Source organism: Symphalangus syndactylus, chromosome 14, assembly GCF_028878055.3.
Source record: "Symphalangus syndactylus isolate Jambi chromosome 14, NHGRI_mSymSyn1-v2.1_pri, whole genome shotgun sequence".
Lineage (NCBI taxonomy): Eukaryota > Metazoa > Chordata > Mammalia > Primates > Hylobatidae > Symphalangus > Symphalangus syndactylus.
The window spans coordinates 41294607-41302607 of record NC_072436.2 but is presented as its reverse complement, the minus strand read 5'-3'; the positions used below and the strand labels follow the sequence as shown (position 1 = coordinate 41302607).

Here is an 8001-nt window from a genome sequence, read left to right as displayed (position 1 = left end):
CTTGAGGTCAGGAGTTCAAGACCAGCTTGGCCAATATGGTGAAACCTCATCTTTACCAAAAATTAGTTGGGTGTGGTGGCATGCACCTGTAATCCTAGCTACTCGGGAGGCTGAGGCAGGAGAATTGCTTGAACCAGAGAGGAAGAGGTTGCAGTGAGCTGAGATTGCACCACTGTACTCCAGCCTGGGCGAAAGAGCAAGACTCAAGTCTCAAAAAAAAAAAAAAAAGAAAGAAAGAAAATATTTTGAGCTGAATGAATGTGAAAATGCAACATAGCAAAATTTGTGAGATATGGCTAAAGCAGTATTTATAGGAACTTTAGAGCTCTAAATACTTAAAGATCTCAAATAAATAAACTTTTACCTTCAGAAATTAGAAAAAACAAGCAGAAAGAATGATATATTAAAGATAAAGGCAGAAATCAATGAAAGATAAGAGAAGAAAAACAATAAAGTTAAACCAAAATCTAATTATTTGAAAAGATAATTGATAATCTCTAGCAAAACTGAAAAGAAAAAGGAGAAAAGATACAAATTACCAATCGGACATGAAAGAGGATATTTCAGTACAGACTCCACCGATAATTAAAAAAAAAAAAAAGTAAGTCAATTTTATGAAACTCTCTTAGATTAAAAGCCAAATCCTCACAAACCACAAACCATGTAAACTCATCTAAGGTAAAGTACACAATCTAACAGAACAATAACTATTGAAGAAATTAAATTCATAGCTTAAAACCTTCTAAAATAAGAAATCTCAAGCCCCAGATCTGGAGAATTCTACCAAACATTTAAGGAAGAAATACCAGTTTTATATGACCTCATGCAGAAAATAGAAAAGAAAGGAACACTTCCCAAATTATTTTATTAGGCATGCATTAATCCGATTCCAAAAACAGTCAAAAACAAACAAAGAAAACTGCAGACCAATATCCCTCCTGAGCATAGATTTTTAAATCCTTAACTAAATGTTAAAAATCAAATCCAACAATATAAAAAGAATAATATGCAACAACTAAGTGGAGTTCTTATCAGAAATATAAGGTGGTTTGTTATTTGCAAATCATTCAGTGCAATCCAACATGTTGTGAGTCAAAACAAGAAAAACTATATGATCTCATCAACTGATGCAGAAAATTATTTGACAATATCCAACATCAATTCAGCAAATTAGGCATAGATAGACTTCCTTAACAGAAAGATTTCCTTAATAGATAAACCTTAACAAATGTCACAGAATTGAAATAATATAAAGTATGTTCTCTAACTACGGTGGAATTAAAAAAGAAATCAATAATAAATAACAAAAATCTCAAAAACAAAAAGATAGATTTCCTCCATCTGATAAGGGCATGTCAAAAACTACGGCTAATAGCATACTTCATATGATTGAATGCTTTCCCTCTAAGATTTTGAAAAAGCAAGAGATATAAAAACTGAAAAAAGGCAATTTTTAACATAAAAAATAAATGAAGAAAGTCATTTTTCTGAGTGAAAAAAGCCTTACACAAAACAGCATTTATTCTATTTATAAATCACACCATGTTTTAAATCAGGCAAAACTAATTTATAGTGAAAAAAGTCAGAGGAATGGTTGCCTCTGGATGCAGATGAGGATTGAATGGGCAGGGGTGGAGGGAAATTTCTAGGGTATGGTCATGTTTTATGTTTTCATAAGGATTTGGGTGACACAGGTGTATGTATTTCCTGCATTTTTCAGAATTCATCAAATTGTTTTCTCAAGATTCTGCACCTCACTGTATGTAAAATTTACCTTAAAATGGTACCGCAAAAATATTACATTCTAATTAATGATTTGTATGCTGAAGTGTTTAGAAGGTGCTATAGACCGAATGCTTGTGTTCCTCCCAAATTTATGTTGAAAATTTGAAATTTTGAAATTCAGTATGTTGAAACGTAATCCCCAATGTGATGGTATTTGAAGATGAGGCCTCTGGGTGGTGATTAGGTCATGAGGTTGGAGCCCTCTTGAATGAGATTAGTGCCCTTATAAAAGAGAAACCAGAGGGCTCCCTTGTCGATTCCACCATGTGAAGAAACCAGAGGGCTCCCTTGTCGATTCCACCATGTGAAGAAACCAGAGGGCTCCCTTGTCGATTCCACCATGTGAAGACACAATGAGAAGACAGCCATCTGTGAATCAGGAAGCCAGCCAAATCTTCTGGCACCTTGATCTTGGACTTTCTGGACTCAAGAACTGTGAGAAATAAATTTCTGTTGTTTATAAACCACCAGTCTATGATAATTTGTTATGGTGGCCCAAACAGACTAAAACCAGTGAAGTCTGCAACTTACTTTGAAATGTGTCTAAAGATAAAATCAACTGATGGATGGATAAAGGAAAGAATAGATATCTAATAGTGTAATAAATATGGTAAAATGTTAACAAAGTAACAAGTAACAGAAAATTGTGAGAAACCTCTGGAGATTCAATGGCAATGGTGGAGTTTGTGGGACTAGGTGCTGTTTTAAACTGATGGCTGTGGGTTGGTGTCTTAGTATGTTTTGTGCTGCTATAACAGAATACCTGAGACTAGTTGACTTAGAAACAACAAAAATGTATTCCTCACAGTTCTAGAGGCTGGGAAGTCCAAGATCAAGGCACTGCCATGTGGCCTGGTGAGGGCCTTCTTGTTGTGTCCCCACTGGTAGAAGATGGAAGGGCAAGAAAGGGAAGAGAACCATGTCCTCGCATGGTAGAGCAGCAGAAGAGAGAGAAACAACTCCTGCAATCCTTTTTTATGGCAGCGTGAATCCATTCATGAGGGCAAACCCCTCATGACCTCTGCACCTCCCATTAGGCCCCACTTCCCAATACTGTTGCATTGAGGATTAAGTCCCCAACACATGAATTTTGGGGGACACACTCAAACCACAACAGTTGGTGTCTTGGGCCTGGGGCAGGAAGCAGCTTGGGAAGGTTGTGAGAGGGTAAATTAGAAAAGAAATAGTTCCAATTGTGCCCTTGTTTCCCTCACCACTGCCTTGGACAGACAGTGACCCACATTTTATATTGGTGTCCTCCAAACTAAAATCAGGGTAGCACAGAGCCTTGAGCTTGTGAAATGCTGAAAAAACAATGAAAAAAAAAAAAAGACTCATCAGACAGCAACTAAGAGAAAGGTTTTATAGCTATATGAATATTAAAAAAAAAGATTTAAAAGTCTTTAGGAAAAACAGCATCATTAGAAATGGAGAAAGTTACTAAATAACTTACTAGGAAGGGAAACAACTTTGGGCACTTTTGTACAATATCCTTGTAATAAATGAAGAATATGTGATACAACTGTAAAAGAAGTGGAGAAATACATCATTGCAAGGGATTTAAATTACTTGATTGTTTCATCAAACAGATGAAGAAAAATCAGCAAAGATATAGAAAATAAGAACTTTACAATGAATAATCTTGTCCTACTGGACATATATAGAGTTCTGCATTTAACAATGAGAGAATTTACATTTTTAAAGCACAAATGGAACATTTACAAAAATGAATCTTATACACAAAACCTCAAAATTGTAAAGAATAGGTGTTATACAGTCCACAATTTATGACCTCATGGCAGTTAAGCTAGAAGTTAAAAACACTGCTAAGTAACTCATGGGTTAAAGAGTAAATTATAATAAAAATTATAAAATAACTGAATGAAAATAAAAATACCACATGTTAAAACTTATAGGATTCAGCAAAAGCAGTTCTTCAAGAGAAATTTATAGCCATAAATACTTATAATAGAAAAGATACATCAAAATTAATGAATGAAGAAGTTAAAAATAAAATAATAACCAAAAAGAAAGCAGGAATAAAGATATAATATGATTGAGTGAAAATTGATGAAACAGAGACAATAAAAATAAGAGTAAAAAATTATGACCTACAGTAAAAAGTGAATTCTTAGGGAAAAAAATCAATGAATTACTTATATGAAAATTTTTTTCAACCAAACTTGGGAGTATCGGAGGGGTGCAGAAACCGGCGTATACAAAGGACCCACTTTTCATATAATAGAGTTGCCAAGGCCGAGTATGCGTGGATTTTGGTATATGCAGGGGTCTTGGTACCAATCCCCTATGTATGCTGAGGGACGACTGTATATAAAATACCCAGATATCATCCTAAATGGGAAAACTTTATAGTCATCTCCTTGAACACTGGGAAACAAGACAAGGATATCCAACATAACCACTTCTATTTAACACAAGATTGCATGTCCTAGAGCTGGAGATCCTAGCCAGGGCAGAAAAAGAAACTGGAGTCTAAGGATTGGAAAGGAAGAAATAAAACACTAGGTGTGTTGCAACTTGTTATGCAGCAACAGAAAACTAATACAAATACCAAATAGGAATAAATCTATAAAAGATGCAAGATATTTATATAAATGAAAGACATATAGGAAAAATTTCAACATTGTATTAAGAGATATGAGTCCTAAATAAATGGAGAGATATTACATATTCATAAAATGAAAGACACAACTAAGCAATCATCAGTTCTTTCAAAATTGGTCTATCAATTCAAGGCAATGCTAATAAAAATCTCAAGTTTTCTTTATGGAACTTGATAACTCTAAAAGTTGTATCAAATTATAAATTCTAAATGACTACTTCTAAACTCTATATTAAAACTTAAGGCCATGTGTGGTGGCTTAATTCTGTATTGCTAGTACTTTGGAAGGCTGAGGCTGGAGGATTGCTTGAGGCCAGGAGTTCAAGACCATCCTGGGCAACACGGCGAGCCCCTGTCTCTACAAAAATAAAGACATAGGAAAAAATTACAAAATTGTATTAAGAGAAATGAGTCCTAAATAACACAGCGAGACCCTGACTTTACAAAAATACAAATAAATTAGCCAGGCTGGGCACATAATAAGACCTCGCCTCTATAAAAAATAAGCCAGATGTGATAGAGTGTACCAGTGGTCCCAGTTACTTGGGGTGGTGGGGGGGTGTGGACGGCGGGTGATGGTGGTGGCTGAGGTAGAAGGCTGCAGTTCTAGTTCTTGTATTATCTAGTGTGATATCTGTGATACATACACTCCTCCTTATTTGAGGCAACTAAAGACAAGGTGTCACAGATCACTAGCACTATAATTGTGCCACTGCACTCCAGCACATCTGGATGTGCTGAGGTCATAACAAGGCTTGAGGAGGCACATCTCACACGTGCACATGAAAATCTAATCATCATGCGTATGAGCCGCAAAAGAATTGGAGGCAACATTTTAAAAGTACTTTTTCAGGCCGGGTGCTGTGGTTCACACCTGTAATCCCAGCACTTTGGAAGGCCCAAGTGGGCGGATCATCTGAGGTCATGAGTTAGAGACCAGCCTGGCCAACATGGTGAAACCCTGTCTCTACAAAATACAAAAATTAGCCAGGTGTGGTGGTGCACGCCTGTAGGCCCAGCTACTCGGGAGGCTGAGACAGGAGAATCGCTTGAGCTCAGGAGGTGGAGGTTGCAGTGAGCCGAGATCATGCCACTGTACTCCGCCTGGGTGACAAGAGTGAGACTCTGTTTTAAAATAAAATAAAAGTACTTTTTCAAAGACATGGCTACTGTTCAGATGCTTGTATTTTTAGGGTGTGTGTGTGTGTGTGTGTGTGTTAAAAACTTTCCAGTGAATAACACAAGCATTCATTTGTAACCTCAATGTGTACTGTACAGGGAATTATTCCTCTCAATTTAATTCTAACTCTAAGCCCCTATGCTGGTAGGTAGGCAGAAAATAGTTGTAACTGGGGCTCCGTCCCCCTGCCTAGGGCCACATATACATTTAGGGTTTGTATAAGCTACCAGGAAGGATGGGGAAAAGGGCCCCTAATCCTCCAGCTAGGACGATCACCTAGGAGACCGCTTTTGTCCCAAGCCTGACCAGTCTCCGAATGTCTAGTGGTCCAATACTGGGAGCCTTGGTATACCAGGGCTTATTCTTACCATCTGGAACAAAACATGGGCAATAAAAGGAATTTTTCTTAACACTAAATGTAAAGGAATTCAAAGTAAAGTAATTGGCTTTTTAAAGTATATCCTTGGCCAGGCGCGGTGGCTCATGCCTGTAATCCCAGCACTTTGGACGGCCAAGGCGGATGAATCACTCAAGGTCAGGAGATAGAGACCAGCCTGGCCAACATGGCAGAAACCACCGTCTCTATTAAAAATACGAAAATTAGTAGGCATGATGGTGCGTGCCTGTAATCCTAGCTACTACTCGAGAGGCTAAGGCATGAGAATTGCTTGAACCCAGAAGGCGGAGGTTGCAGTGAGCCGAGATTGTGCCACTGCAGCGGGTGAAGTGAAACTCTGTCTCAAAAAAAAAAAAAACCACCAACAACAAAAACCAACGAAACAAAAATGATATCCTTCCTACTTTCTTGATGTTAAAATGTCTTTTATGAAATAACTGTAAGATGTTTAATATGTTTAATTTATTTAGCAAAATAAAGTGTTGGTACCTTTACGTCCGTTACAATTTTTGTGTGCATAGGGGGTGGGGAAGGTTGACAAAGATAAAAAAAACTGGACATTAAAGTGGTGAAAACCAATTTTATTCAGTAATTACTAACAGTAGGGGAAAGAGCAGCGTTCCATTTCAATGCAGAGATAATTGAGCAGCTTAAAGAGAGAATAAGGGAGGGGGAAAGAGCCGGAATGCATGCAAAAAATTTCAAAGTCAGTCAGTATGAAAGTGATTAGACCAGCTGCGTCAGCTAGCTAGCGATTATCACTGAAGTCAGGATTCTACCCTCCCACCAAGAATGGGAGATAGCAACCTTCCAGATGATTAAATTTCAAAGGAATGGCTTTCAGGTCCTTGAGAAAGATACTCCTGAATTGTAGGAGAGAACACATACATGTCAAGGGGACAGAGGAAGGACTCACAATTTTAAGCTCTTTTTTTTTGTAAATGCTCCAAGAAAGGGGGTCAAGGGCCTATGGCCAGGTGGGCAGTGTTTTCTCTGGGAGACATTTAACCCGAGAAGCCTGGGGAGAGATATGCGATCATCCTACGAACACGACCTTATGCTGCTACAAGCCTTGCTATGGTTTGGTGGTCTCTTTTTGCTGAGGTTTGGACAAGGTCATTATGTGACAAGAGTTCTGCAGTTCTCATGATCCATATGTCATTATCAGGTAAAATCTGTTAGGTTTAAAATTAATTAGTGTAATCTCTTTGATACCTATATTGCTCCTTAACTGAGGCAATTAAAGACAAGGTGTCACAGATCTCTAAGCACTTCTAGATTCTAAAAACCCATAGCCTCAAAGGAGCACTGCCCCTCAATGCTCATACACACACACCTCCCCTTTCTGTTACCTAGAGAGAAAGACCAAGGCCTGATGACAAATTTCATCATCAAACTTAAGTGGCGCATGCCAACGGTTAGAAAAGGAGGCTTTTCATCCAGAGAGAACTGCACTGTCCTACACCAACACAAACCAAACACCTTAACGAAGGTTTGAAAGGAATTCTCAGACCTCCAGATACAGGGGACAGGAAAAACAGAAGTGCAAGAAAGAACAGCAACTGTTTACCACAAGGGCCTTTGGATAACTTCAAGAAAGCAGCTACCCAAATTAGCTATAGAAAGGCCTAAAGTAACTAAAACAGTTACAATAAAACTGAAGTCCTGAGATTTTAATGTAACTCCAAATGTTAACATAGTTTCTTCAGATCTATGAAGCTTCCTACAAATTTATTATGGTAAAATGTGGCTATAAGTACAGGTCCTGTCACTGGCTGCATTCAACTGAAAAAAAAAAAAAAAAGTGCGACTACAGGTCCTGTCACTGGCTGTATTCAACTTTTTTTTTTTTTTTAATACAGAGTTTCGCTTTTGTTGCCCAGGCTGGAGCGCAGTGACTCAACCTCGGCTCACCGCAACCTCCGCCTCCCGGGTTCAAGCGATTCTCTTTCCTCAGCTTCCCGATTAGCTGGGATTACAGGCATGGGCTACCACGCCCGGCTAATTTTTATTTTT

At 38.0% G+C, this 8001-nt stretch overlaps 1 pseudogene; it reads right to left on the bottom strand.

Moving 5' to 3' along the window:
• Positions 1 to 5133: 5133 nt before the first annotated feature.
• On the bottom strand, positions 5134 to 5230 carry LOC129463360 (uncharacterized; annotated as a pseudogene).
• Between the last annotated feature and the right edge of the window lie 2771 nt (positions 5231 to 8001).